A 12512-nucleotide genomic window follows, 5' to 3' on the forward strand; every position below is an offset into this window, starting at 1 on the left:
ACTCTGCACTCGAAATCCTCTGGTTTTTTATCTGTACAGCAACAACTTGGCAAAACCAAAATAGTATGGCAATCGCTCGTTTAAAATATTTGCCCCTCTGCTTGTGGAGTGGGCTGCCAATAGCTATTTGGTCTGCTAATACCCTGGAATTGATGTGAACCTTGTAATTTAACCCACCTTTTTTTAGAATCACTTTGTTATCAATTAGTTATTGATATTTTTGTTGTTAATAATCAATCTGTGTTTCTTAATAACTGATACATTTTTATTGTACAATGCTTATTGATGTCTATGTGACATGAAATAGTTTTTAAGTAATAAATATTATTATTATTATTGTTTAGGGTCGTGGTGGCAAGGGCTCCATCTACACCTGGGCCTCGGGTAACGGCAGTAATAACGGAGACGACTGCGGAGCGGACGGCTACGTCGGTAGCATCCACACCATCTCGGTTGGTTCCATTAATGACATGGGGGAGTCGGTTTACTTCATGGAGAAGTGCGCCTCAACGATGGCCGTCGTTCTAGCTGTCTGGAGGAATCAGTGACATCAAGGCCAAAGGGGATTACAGTAAACCTCAAAATCTGGTGGTAAGTAGACGATGCATTTGCTTCTTGGTATTAATAATAAATAAAAGAAGAAGACTTGCGCATGAAACTGAATACAGAAAAAGGAAAGATTTATCCCCCAAGAATTACATGTAGGTGTGAGAGGGACGACTAATATTGAAGTATTGGATTTAAGTGAAGACATGTAGTGGGCTTGCATTCAACAATTATTAAAGGGAGTGTTGAGTTGTTAAGTTGGGTGTTAAGTTGAGACAGTGGAAATGGTCATATTGGATCAGTTAAGTATTCCAGCATGTGCTCGACTACCGTTCTCTTGGAATTTTAACAATACTATGGTGTTGCATTGGTGAATAGTTTTGATTACCATTCTCTTGTTTTGATTTCATCCATCACAGATCACAACGGACATCCGTGATGGTTGCATTGATAATTTCATTGGGACATCCAGTGCAGCCCCACTAGCAGCAGGTCTCTTTGCACTGGTTCTCCAAGCTAAGTAAGTTGACATCAGATTTTATTCAGATATACTAAATGATTACCAAGCTCTGTGGCATGTCGTGGGCCTGAGCCAATACAAGTGCACTGAATTCAGGAAGTTTGAATCCTCTATTTTAATGACGGGTACATGTATAACACAATGGTTTATAGGGAAGGTACACATTTGGTAATTGTCAAAGACCAGTGTTCTCACATGGTGTATCCCATCATAAGCATAAAATAACAAACCTGTGAAAATTTTGGCTCAATCGGTCATCAAAGTTGCGAGAAAATTATGAAAGAAAAAACACCCTTGTTGGACGAGTTCAACTATCACGTTCCCCTGCTCAACTTTGCGCTGTGCACATTACTTTCAAACGATACCGAGGTCTGTTGGGGAAACTTCCATATATCCACCCTATAAGTTCTTGCTGAAGGGTTTGCGCATCAAAAATTGCCGTTGGAATAGTTGCGAACATGTGTAATAATAATAGTATCGAAGTCTTATATAGCGCACGTATCTACCATAGAAGGTACTCAAGGCGCTGATTATGTACAAACTTTCAGAAAGATAGATTATTGAAGTGATGAATTCTGAGACTCAATTATTTAGCACCTAATAAGGGTTTACAAGGTGCTACGGCGTATACAGCAGCCACAGCAAGGAAAACCTTGGCGAACCCCGTCTCTTTTCGATAAGTATACTGGGTTCGTTTACATGCACATAACAAATGGGACCAACGGCTTTACCTCCCATCCGAAGGACGAAGCATTGGTTAAATGTCTTGCTTAAGGACACAAGTGTCATGGCTGGGGATTCGAACACACGCTCTGCTGATCAGAAACACCAGAGTTTGAATTCAGTACTCTTAACCACTCAGCCACAACACTTCTATGTATGTACACATTTGTAGGCCCAACTCAACAAGAGCGTCTTTCACCAAGACTTGCACTGCACTAGCACTACTGTGGAACAAACTCCTTCTACATCAATCTCGGTAGTCTAGTTGGTAAGACACTGCTCTAGAATTGCAAGGGTCATGGGTTCGAATCCCACCCGAGTAAACTGCCTGTGATATTTTTTTCACAGGACTCTGGGGAAAGTACTGAGTATACAGTGCTAACACACATCTGTGTATGGGTAAAAACCAAAATTAATATTCTCCTTCTGGACAAACAAGACTCACCCTCCATCAACTCATATAAGAGTCAGTTGAAAACAAGTCTTTTTCAGACAATGGAGGGCGCTTTGAGTCATTCAAGCAAACTTATATTAATTTTGTTCATTATGTGACCATCCCTACCTGAAATGCTTATCTTTCGTTTGTCCTAACTTTTTTCTCTAGATCAATCCTTCAAGGAATGTCCACCGTCGTCTACATAGATATAAATTGCCCCATCACCAAACTGGAGCACACCATCGCGAAAATCTCCTACCAAGCCCCCCGCCGTGGCGATGTCTCCCTGACGATCTGGTCCCCGCAGGGCACCCCCTCCGAGCTCCTCTCGACCCGCAAGAACGACAACACCACTCAGTCAGTGGACGAGTTTCCTTTCATGTCGTTAGGGAACTGGGGCGAGAACCCAAACGGGGTGTGGCGCCTGGAGGTTGAGCATCACCACACCCCACCGGGGGTCCAGTCGCGGGAGGAGGACCTTCCTGATATTCCGAGGGGAAGTAGTAAGGTGGCTCGATTCACCAGCTTCCAGCTTCCAGCTGGTGTTGTACGGGACTAATGATGACGCTGACCTGACAACAACTAACGGTGTGTTTCATTCAAATCTCTCTTTTTTCAAGAAATTGCAAAAGAAAATAATGGCCTGGGCCCAATTTCATAGAGCTGCTTAAGCACAAAATTTTGCTTAAGCAAAAAAATCCTTGCTTAGTAAAATCACATTACCGGACAAGACTACTCTCAATTGTTATACTAAGCAAACAACAGCTAAATACCAGTCACAAGCAATGTATATGGCATGACATTTTTGCCAGTAACATGTGAAAAATAAGCGAGCTATTTTCGTGCTCAAGCAAAATTTTTGCTTAAGCAGCTCTATGAAATTGGCCCCTGATGTTTCGGCCCTAGCAGAGTCTTTCTCAAAGACAGTAGGAGGGTTGACTGTGTACTGTGCACATGAAGATGCAGTTTACATCATGATATCATATTTTATATATCTATCATTCAAAACCATACTGCATAACATATCAATCAAACCACAGTGGATAATAATAAATGGTCAAACAGTAGGAGGGTTATTTGTAATAAAATTTTGTTGTCAATTCAGAGGAAAACCCAGCCGTGAACCCTGATCTTTCAGGACATATTGAAGACAACGTGGTCGTTGACCTTTATAACAAAGAGCAGCTAGATAATGAAGAGATCGTTATTGACAAGGATAATTTAGCCAAAGGAGTAGAAGAACCTCCAAATACAAAACACAACTTGGACGATGAGGTAAAAATTATAATTTTTTAATAAATATCTCTTAATATCTCAAAATTATTTTAATCATATAGTTAGGTGAGGTTATCGGTAGCACCACGGGAAAATGTTTTGTGAATAGTGTTGGTTCTGAAAAGAACAGGGCCCAATTACATAGAGCTGCTAAGCACGGAAATTTGCTTAGCATGAATTTTCTTTCTTGATGAAAACAGGATTACCAGCCAAATGTTCATTGGTTTCATATTGTTGTTACTAGTATTTAGCTGTTGTTAGCTTAACTTGAAAATCACATCTCCATTCATAGTGAGTAGGGATTCATGTCATAGCCGAAAACTTGATCTACAAAAGGTAACAAAACCCTTTAAAAATTATCGTGCAAATTTCTTTCTTTTTCATAACTCTAACAGGAGGATATCGACACTGGAGAATTTGACGGGATCTTGAAGGATCCTCAGGTTCGAGCTCTATACATCAGCAAGAGAGCCGAGATGAGGCGAAGGTTCGAAGAGCGAAAGGAGACTAGGAGGAACGAGTTTGACGACCTGATGACCAATAGGGGCCAAGAGGAGAGGTCACATGATCAAGAGATCAGGTCACATGGTCAGGTGAGGTCACATGAGCTGGATGAGTTGAGGAAGGATACGATTAAGGAATCGCAACGACTACTGAAGGAAAGAGATATACGATACTAGATTTTAATGGAATGGGGAACTTTGGGACACTACAGACACCAGGTCATCTTTTTTCCCTTGGTTTTTCTTTTACTTTGTTCTGAGTATGCCCACAATTTTTTAGAACTATAATTGTCTACTGCCACTTTGTCCAACCAACTGACGTATTGACTTTGAAGATGACCTGTCGTCGATTTCACTAAACTCTTCCTAACTTAGGATTAATCCTAGGACTTCGGACGAATTAAGTTCGGCATCCATAGATGATTTGACACATTGAACCCATTCTAAGTTAGGACGAGTTACTCGTCCTAACTCGCGATTTATCTTTGTACTTCGAGCCTAGACCTGCTGCAAATGGCTGCAATATTTGAAAAAATTTTGCTAAAAAAAGCGTTTTCCAAAACATGCATCTCAACACCAATCAGCACAAATTTTCTATCTGTTCATTTACGAAGAAAGGACAGATGGCAAGTCTACTGCAGTTGAGCTACAGACATTGAGGGCGCTATCTTGTGGAGCCAGAAGTCTTTCCTGGTGTCACATTGGTAACCGCCTCTGTGTATTGATAAAGTATTCACGGATTACTTAATCAGAGTACCAGTCACACTGAGTTGTGGCTCGTTGTTTACTTACAATAATAATGATAATGATTATTAGGCTTTATAAGATATGATTTAAGTGAACTTTTAAACAGATCTATGTTGAAGTAACTCTTATAATAATAATAATAATAATAATAGGTTCTTATGTAGCGCTTTATCACGTTCTTAGGGACGCATCAAAGCGCTCAGTATTTTGCTCCTGCAAGGTATGTGGAGCTACGTTTTGAAGTATATGACCTCATCTCTTACATAGCACCATCAATTCCCTTACATAGAACTGTGTAGTGGTTTACAAGGTGAAAATTGTCTCAAAGAAAAGAGTGTTTCATGTACCTGGATTTTGTCATTTGTTTAAATTTGATTTGCAATTTTTGTCTTTTTAGGTCTTGGATGAAGACAAAAGTTTTGCAAGATTCTGTTGTATTTTAACATTGTGAAAACTGTGTTATTCGCCATCTTTCTTTAATAGGATACATTGCTCTTAGGAATTAAACTTTGATTTTTTTTTCCTTGCCAGGAATTCAAAGTGCACGGATGCAATGGTCGTCTACAAAAAACAGACGGGGGCGATGGACGCAGACGAACTGGTCAAGATTGAAGATACCTCCTCAAGTGAGGATGAAGACCGACCGGCAACGAGTAGAAAGCGGACAGCGGTAAGTTTTGGTTGGAATGAAACAAAATCATGTATCCTATATTTATCCATATAGGACTCCTATATTAAATCTTGAGTGTCGCACATCATAGCAGTAAGTACATGGCATCATAAATTATGACATGTGACACGTGTTCCACCAATCAAATGACAAGGATTGATGACTGTGGTGTCAGGGATGAAAAAATTCAGACTATTTTCTGAATTTTGGTTTTTTACCCATACACCAATGTGTGTTAGCACTGTATACTCAGTAGTTTCCTGAATCCTGTGAAAAAATATCACAGGCATATTACTCATGTGGGATTCAAACCCACGACCCTTGCAATTCTAGAGCAGTGTCTTACCAAGTAGACTACCGAGACTGCCCGGTAGCTACAGGCAGGTCAAATCCTATGTTTACCGCAATGATATAATAGATATTAAATTTGCATCGGGGATAAAAGAATATTAATTTTGTTTTTTACCCATACAGTGTGTATTTTGAATTCCGATGCTTTAAAGGCAGTGGACAATTACCAATAGTGTCAACTGTCTTTAACTATATCATTCTACTTTCTATAGGAGTTTGGTTCACCTCCTGCTAAGCGGATTCGAAGCCTCGCTAGCTACGACACCAAAGCTTGGATCAATCAATGTAAAGAACTTACTCAAATGCTGTGGAATTGTCAAGACTCTGAGCCCTTCCGTTACTCAGTCGATGAAATGCTTTAATCGGTAAGTAATTATTATTTTTATTTTATTATTTATTATTTTATTTTATTTTACTTTTTACCATGTCAGTTCCCTTGTGGTTTCCATTGTTCAATTGATATTATTTGAATTAAAAGATGCATCCACTTAGGGGGATCACTGCTGTTTCCCAGGTTGTATTCTTTATCTTTAGTGTGATCTGCGTTATGCAGCAGTTGCAGGCTGAATGGATTCAGATTGTACAATCTCGATGGTACACATGGTCTAGTAGTAAACACATCAGCTCTAGAATTACAAAGGTTATGGGTTGAGATCCCAACCGAGTAATATGTAAGCTTGAGCGGTACCACGATTTTATCGAATATCGCGATACTAATTTGGAAACGATTTCGAAATCGGATCGATTTGGTTTTAATCGAAAAATCGATATATCGCGATATGGATTAAGTATCGCAATATCGCGATGTATTTCCTAGCTGAAACATCTTGCATCCCATAGGTTTGGAGTAAAACCAGAAGAATAGATCATTAGAACACCTCTCTTATGCTATGACTGTCTCTTCTACAACTTTCACTGGGAGTTTGAAGACGGATGATGTCAAATTTAATTAATCGCGATTATATCAAATATCGCGATATATTGTCCACGATATAACGTGAATAAAATAAATCAATATCGCCCAAGCTTAGTAATACGTTTTTTGTTTTTTTTTACTGGACTTGAGAATGCACTGCTTATAAAGTGCTTTACAAACACCGGTGTAAGGGTAATAACCAAATGCTATTCTTTGTGTCCGTTACAAATTTAACATCAATTATAGTTCAATTTATAGCTTTATAGCTTTATATCCCGAATACCTGTTTCAGACAGGCGTGCCAGAGTCCTAACCTATTAGATTAGGAGCGACTCAAGGTCGACTCAAATAAATGTTTGTATCAGACAGGCGAACTTAAAGGTAGTGGACACTATTGGTATAATTACTCAAAATAATTATAAGCATAAAACCTTACATGTATTTGGTAACGAGTAATGGGGAGAGGTTGATAGTATAAAACATTGTGAGAAACAGCTCCCTCTGAAGTGACGTATTTTTCAAGAAAGAAGTAATTTTCCACAAGTTTGATTTCGAGACATCAGATTTAGAATTTGAGGTCTCGAAATCAAGCATCTGAAAACACACAATTTCGTGTGACCATGGTGCGACAAGGTTGTTCTTTTCTTTCATGAATATCTTGCAACTTGGGCGACCGATTGAGCTCAAATTTTCACAGGTTTGTTATTTTATGCATATGTTGAGATACACCGAGTGAGAAGACTGGTCTTTGACAGTTACCAATAGTGTCCAGTGTCTTTAACATAACATTTACATTAGGTTCATCTCGTGCAAGATCGACGTCTGAAACCTAGAAAATCCAGATTCGCTCGGATCGACTGAAATCTTTCTATGCTAAGCGCGTCCAGTTGCTCCGAACTGTTTCAGAAGTCGAAATTTCCATGTACTTTATTCAGAAATTGGTTTGGTGTGACTCTGGAGCACCTGTCTGAAATGGTGTATATTAAAGACACTGGACACTATTAGTAATTGTCAAAGACCAGTCTTCTCATATGTCAACATGTGCGTAAAATAACAAACCTGTGAAAATTTGAGCTTGATTGGTCGTCGGAGTTGCGAGATAACTATGAAAGAAAAAAACACCCTTGTCACACGAAGTTGTGCGCTTTCAGATGCTTGATTTCGAGACCTCAAAATCTAATTCTGAGGTCTCGAAATCAAATTCGTGGAAAATTACTTCTTTCTCGACAACTATGTCACTTCAGAGGGAGCTGTCTCTCACAATGTTTTATACTGTCAACCTCTCCCCGTTACTCGTTACCAAGTAAGGTTTTATGCTAAAAATTATTTTGAGTAATTACCAATAGTGTCCACTGCCTGTAAAATAGAAACCAAACAATTATGGGTCTCTCTTTGTAATCTTATTCCTTGTAGGATTATCGCACCATCATAGACACCCCTATGGACTTGAACACAGTCCGAGAGCAACTTGAAGGAATGATCTACCAAGACCCCATGGAATTCTGTAAAGACGTACGCCTCGTCTTCACCAACTCAAAAAGCTACACCCCAAACAAAAAATCTAAGGTAAATGTTTCCCCTAAAGCTGTTTTGACATACTACTTAATAAATTGAACTCCTGAGGAGTATGCAGCATAAGGCTCAAAATGGGCGTACTTATTAACAATCAATCACACACACCACGTAGATAAGCAGCAGTACCTGCTGAAACATATGATTGGAACTGCCTCTAGCTATCGGGAAATCTCGGTGGTCTAGTTAGAATGACACTGCTCTAGAATTGCAATGGTCGTGGGTTTGAATCCCACCCGAGTAATATGCCTGTGTTTTTTTTTCACAGAGCTCAAGAAAGTACTGAGTATATACAGTGCTTACACACATCGGTGTATATGGGTAAAAACCAAAATAAATAATGTTATATTAATGTTACCACTCTCGTATGAGCTGTGGTAGTTCTGAGAAGAACGGATGATTTAACATCTTAACTTTTGATCAGTATGCTCCGATCATCTTCAGAAGAAGGCGATTCAAGCATGTTGATGAAGCATACTGATAGAAATGTCTCAGTTGTTTTAATAAGTTCTCTACAATGAAGACAAGTGAACTAGATTGTTATATTGGTTTGCACTTGTCCTCTCATAAATTGATGCATGCTGCAATTGTTTGCTGTTGTCGTAAACTTGTATTCCTTTGTTTTGTATCTGTAGTTTTGTCTTGATCTTCTACAATAATAACAGAAGTAGCATTATGTTTAAATGATTAGACGTTTTATCCATTGGCATGCCAGTCACTCTGGGTTTGCACTGTTTTCATCATTTATTGATAAATATTTTAGCTTTTCATTTGGGTGTTTTCATTGCTTGATTCTATATGTTTGTATACTATTGATTGTTTTTGTGTCTTAACAAGTCTTTTATGTGTGTCTTGATACTGGCAATGATTATGCTTTTAATTGTTTTTCAGTTTTCAAAAAAATTAATATCCATGACTTTTTACTATTATGTTTACATGTACATTTCCTTTCCAGTTATACATCTGTTGTACTGGAAGCTTTCAGATTGTTTTTATGTGCACACATTCAGGACTCATCTATTTTATATTGCTTGCTGTTTTCTAGTTTGTGCAATAATTGATTTTATTTCTTTATTACTTTTTGTAAAAACTAGTCCAAAACTAATTGGGTAAAAATGTTATATTTTGGGTTGAACAAAGATTTCCAAAGCATGGCAAACAGGGTTCTCAGTTATTTCTTGAGTCAAAAATTACATTAGGTCTAAATAGCTGTGTTGGCGGTCTCCCTATGTATGTAGACCGCAAACATTAGGCCTAGATAGCTTGGTTGGTAGAGGGCCAGCACGTTAATCCGGAGGTCGCACATTGAAGTCCCGCTCTAGTAAATTCTTCTTTGCTTATTCCAAAATTTAAATAAAACTAGTTTTGACATACTTGCCAAGAAAGTTAGGTTAACACTGATCTAGCGCATTGCTGGCTTGAAATGTTTCTACAATTTTCAATTTTTATTTTAAGTTATGAATATCTTACCTAAATTAATATTTCCAAATGTTATTGAATAATTCTAATAAGAATTTATTTTTAAGTTTGAGTGGAGGTCAAATTACGACAGGCATGACATTTTTCCTATCGTAGTCTGATTTCAAATTTTGTTTTGCCCTTGGGAAAATTGTAAAAACTTATCATTAGATAGCCTGAAAAATTCAATTAAAGCCAACACCATGTATGCATGGATGTTAGCCCTTGCACTTCATAATAAATATTCCTACTTTTTTCCGAGGACCAAATATCCAATTTTTAACGAGTTCCTTTTGAAAATTACAGAAATAAAAGCTTGAAATCGCGCAGGAAATCACGTCGCCCATCCACTTAAGCCTCGTCCTCTAACAGCAAAGCCGTGTCATCTCACAGCGAAGAAGACGAGGAGACAGAGATCCCTACTCGTGCGGGGCCATCCAGGGTGGGGCCATCCAGGGTGGGGCCATCCAGGGCAGGGTCATCCAGGGCGGGGTCATCTAGGGCGGGGCCATCCAGAGAGAACTCAGCCAGCGTCGCCAGACCTAGTACTTCAAGACAGTTAAATGCCAAAGAAAGTCCAACCAGTACCAGACTAAGTGCCAAGAACATTCCGTCCAAGAGTAAAAACTCAGGTCAGTATAAGAGAGGTAAAGACACTGGAAGACCAGCCTTCTCACTTGCTGTATCTCAACATATGCATAAAATAACAAACCTGTGAAAATTTGAGCTCAATTGGTCGTCGAAGTTGCGAGATAATAACGGAAGAAAAAAACACCCTTGTCACAAAAAGTTGTGTGCTTTCAGATGCTTGATTTCGAGACCTCAAAATCTAATTCTGAGGTCTCGAAATCAAATTCGTGGAAAATTACTTCTTTCTCGATACTGCTTCACTTCAGAGGGAGCCGTTTCTCACAATGTTTTATATTATCAACCTCTCCCCATTACTCGTTACCAAGTAAGGTTTTATGCTAACAGTTATTTTGAGTAATTACCAATACTGTCCAGTGCCTTTAAGGAGGGACAAGTTGTACAAGATCCCTATGCTTAATATTGACACTTAACCACTGGTCTGAGGCCAGTGTTATTAGCGATGGGCCAGTAAACTCAGGACCAGATTTGACTTGTCTTTTTCGATTCAATAATAATACCTCACGGTGTTGAAAACTTACTTAAGAAATAAAACCAAGATGGCTCAGGTCAAAGGCCCAAGTCTGTCTTTTGTAGATTTGTCTTTGTTCAACCCCAATTGTGTAACAACTTTAACATAAAATATAATGGCACCCCTGAACAAAGATATTGACAAAATAGGGACACCGCCAACATAGGGCTAGATAGCTCAGTTGGTAGAGCGCCGGCATGTTAATCTGTAGGTCGTTGGTTTTAATCCCACTCAAGTAAATTCTTTGTTCAACCCCAAAAATCATAAAATATAATAATGATCAAATGTTGACATTGTTGAGTGACAACTTCAGGTATAATAAAACAAGTAATTGGATAAATTTTGCGAATCCCAGGGTGCATTGTTAAAAGCAGAAATAAACACTCGGACAGTTCATTGATGAACTGTTAAGAGTTGTTTGTCGCCAAGAATGTCTCATTCACAAACCCATCGTTTAAATTCATTTCAGGAAATCAACGACATTTACAAAAAGCGTTGCAGAAAGAGTGAAGAGGCAAACGAAATCCAGCAACACGAGGAAAGATGATTCGGGAGAAGAAAGTGAAGACCAAGACGAGAACAGTGAAGAAGAGGAGGAGGAGGAGGAAGAAGAAAATGAGGAGGATGAGGGGGAGGAAACAGACGTGGAGCAAGAAAAGAAAGATGAAGATGATGAAGATGATGAAGAAGATGAAGAAGATGATGAAGAAAATGAAGAAGAAGAAGAAGAAGAAGAAATTAAACCATTAAGACCAAAACGAAACGGGATGAGAAGAAACGTTGCTACAAGAAATTCTGGTAAGGGAAAGTTAATTATTTGTTTTGGAAGATTGACTAACATGCCTGTGATTTGTTTTCACAGAGTTCGGGAAAGTACTGAGTATACAGTGCTAACATGCATCGGTGTATATGAACAAAATTAATAAGATTGGGCTTAGTGTTCTTCTCTTAGTCTTCAATAAGGAATTCAGGTAAATGGTTATCAAAGGGAAATTAAACCTATGTTTTTTATCCATTACATTGTATTATTTTTCATTTAATTTTTATTGTATCTTTTTCTTGTCCAGCTCTTGACTGCTTCGTCTTTTTCACCAATATGTATTAATGTTGATTGAATTGATTTGAAAACTGTAAATGTGAATTTGACTCCGCAGGTTCTAACTTGAGCAACGGTCACATGAAGCGGTACTCCACAAGAAATCAGCCAGTAGTAAGCGACAACGAAGAAGATGAAAAATGAGGAGGAAGAGGGTTCGGACAGCGAAAATGGCAATAACGTGTTAGACGATGCGCATAACCATCGAACGCGGTCTGACCGATCAAGAGCGAGGTCCACATCAAAGCGGAAGAGCAGGAGGAGTACAACAAGTCCGGAGGCGATAAGTCGACGATCTAACCGAGTAAACACGAGAACGAGAGGACGCTTCAACTCCAGTGATTCTGAAACGGAGACTGTCGCGATGACGAGCTCGAGCCGCAAGCCTAAGACTCGTAATCAGGGAAAGCAGACTGTGATTTATAGGGACCTGGACGAGGAGAGCGAGAATCAGTCGTACGACAGCGAGGAGGTCTCAGACGATGTGGAGGAGGATGTCGCGAAGACGGTGTCCAGTCGAGGGAGAGTGCGACGGTTGAC

General features: G+C 39.0%; 1 long non-coding RNA gene across 6 annotated transcripts; it reads left to right on the forward strand.

Moving 5' to 3' along the window:
- Positions 1-348: 348 nt before the first annotated feature.
- LOC117306482 lies at positions 349-12098 on the forward strand. Of its 6 annotated transcripts, XR_004520939.1 has the most exons (11): positions 349-591; positions 966-1066; positions 2394-2733; positions 3331-3500; positions 3896-4093; positions 5282-5420; positions 5984-6136; positions 8101-8253; positions 10024-10349; positions 11346-11674; positions 12031-12098. It is a non-coding gene; the product is annotated as an uncharacterized LOC117306482 (long non-coding RNA). The 6 variants fall into 6 exon arrangements; XR_004520940.1 differs by lacking the exons at positions 2394-2733; positions 3331-3500; XR_004520942.1 differs by lacking the exons at positions 966-1066; positions 2394-2733.
- The last annotated feature ends 414 nt before the right edge of the window (positions 12099-12512 follow it).

Source organism: Asterias rubens, unplaced genomic scaffold (assembly GCF_902459465.1).
Source record: "Asterias rubens unplaced genomic scaffold, eAstRub1.3, whole genome shotgun sequence".
Classification (NCBI taxonomy): Eukaryota; Metazoa; Echinodermata; class Asteroidea; order Forcipulatida; family Asteriidae; genus Asterias; species Asterias rubens.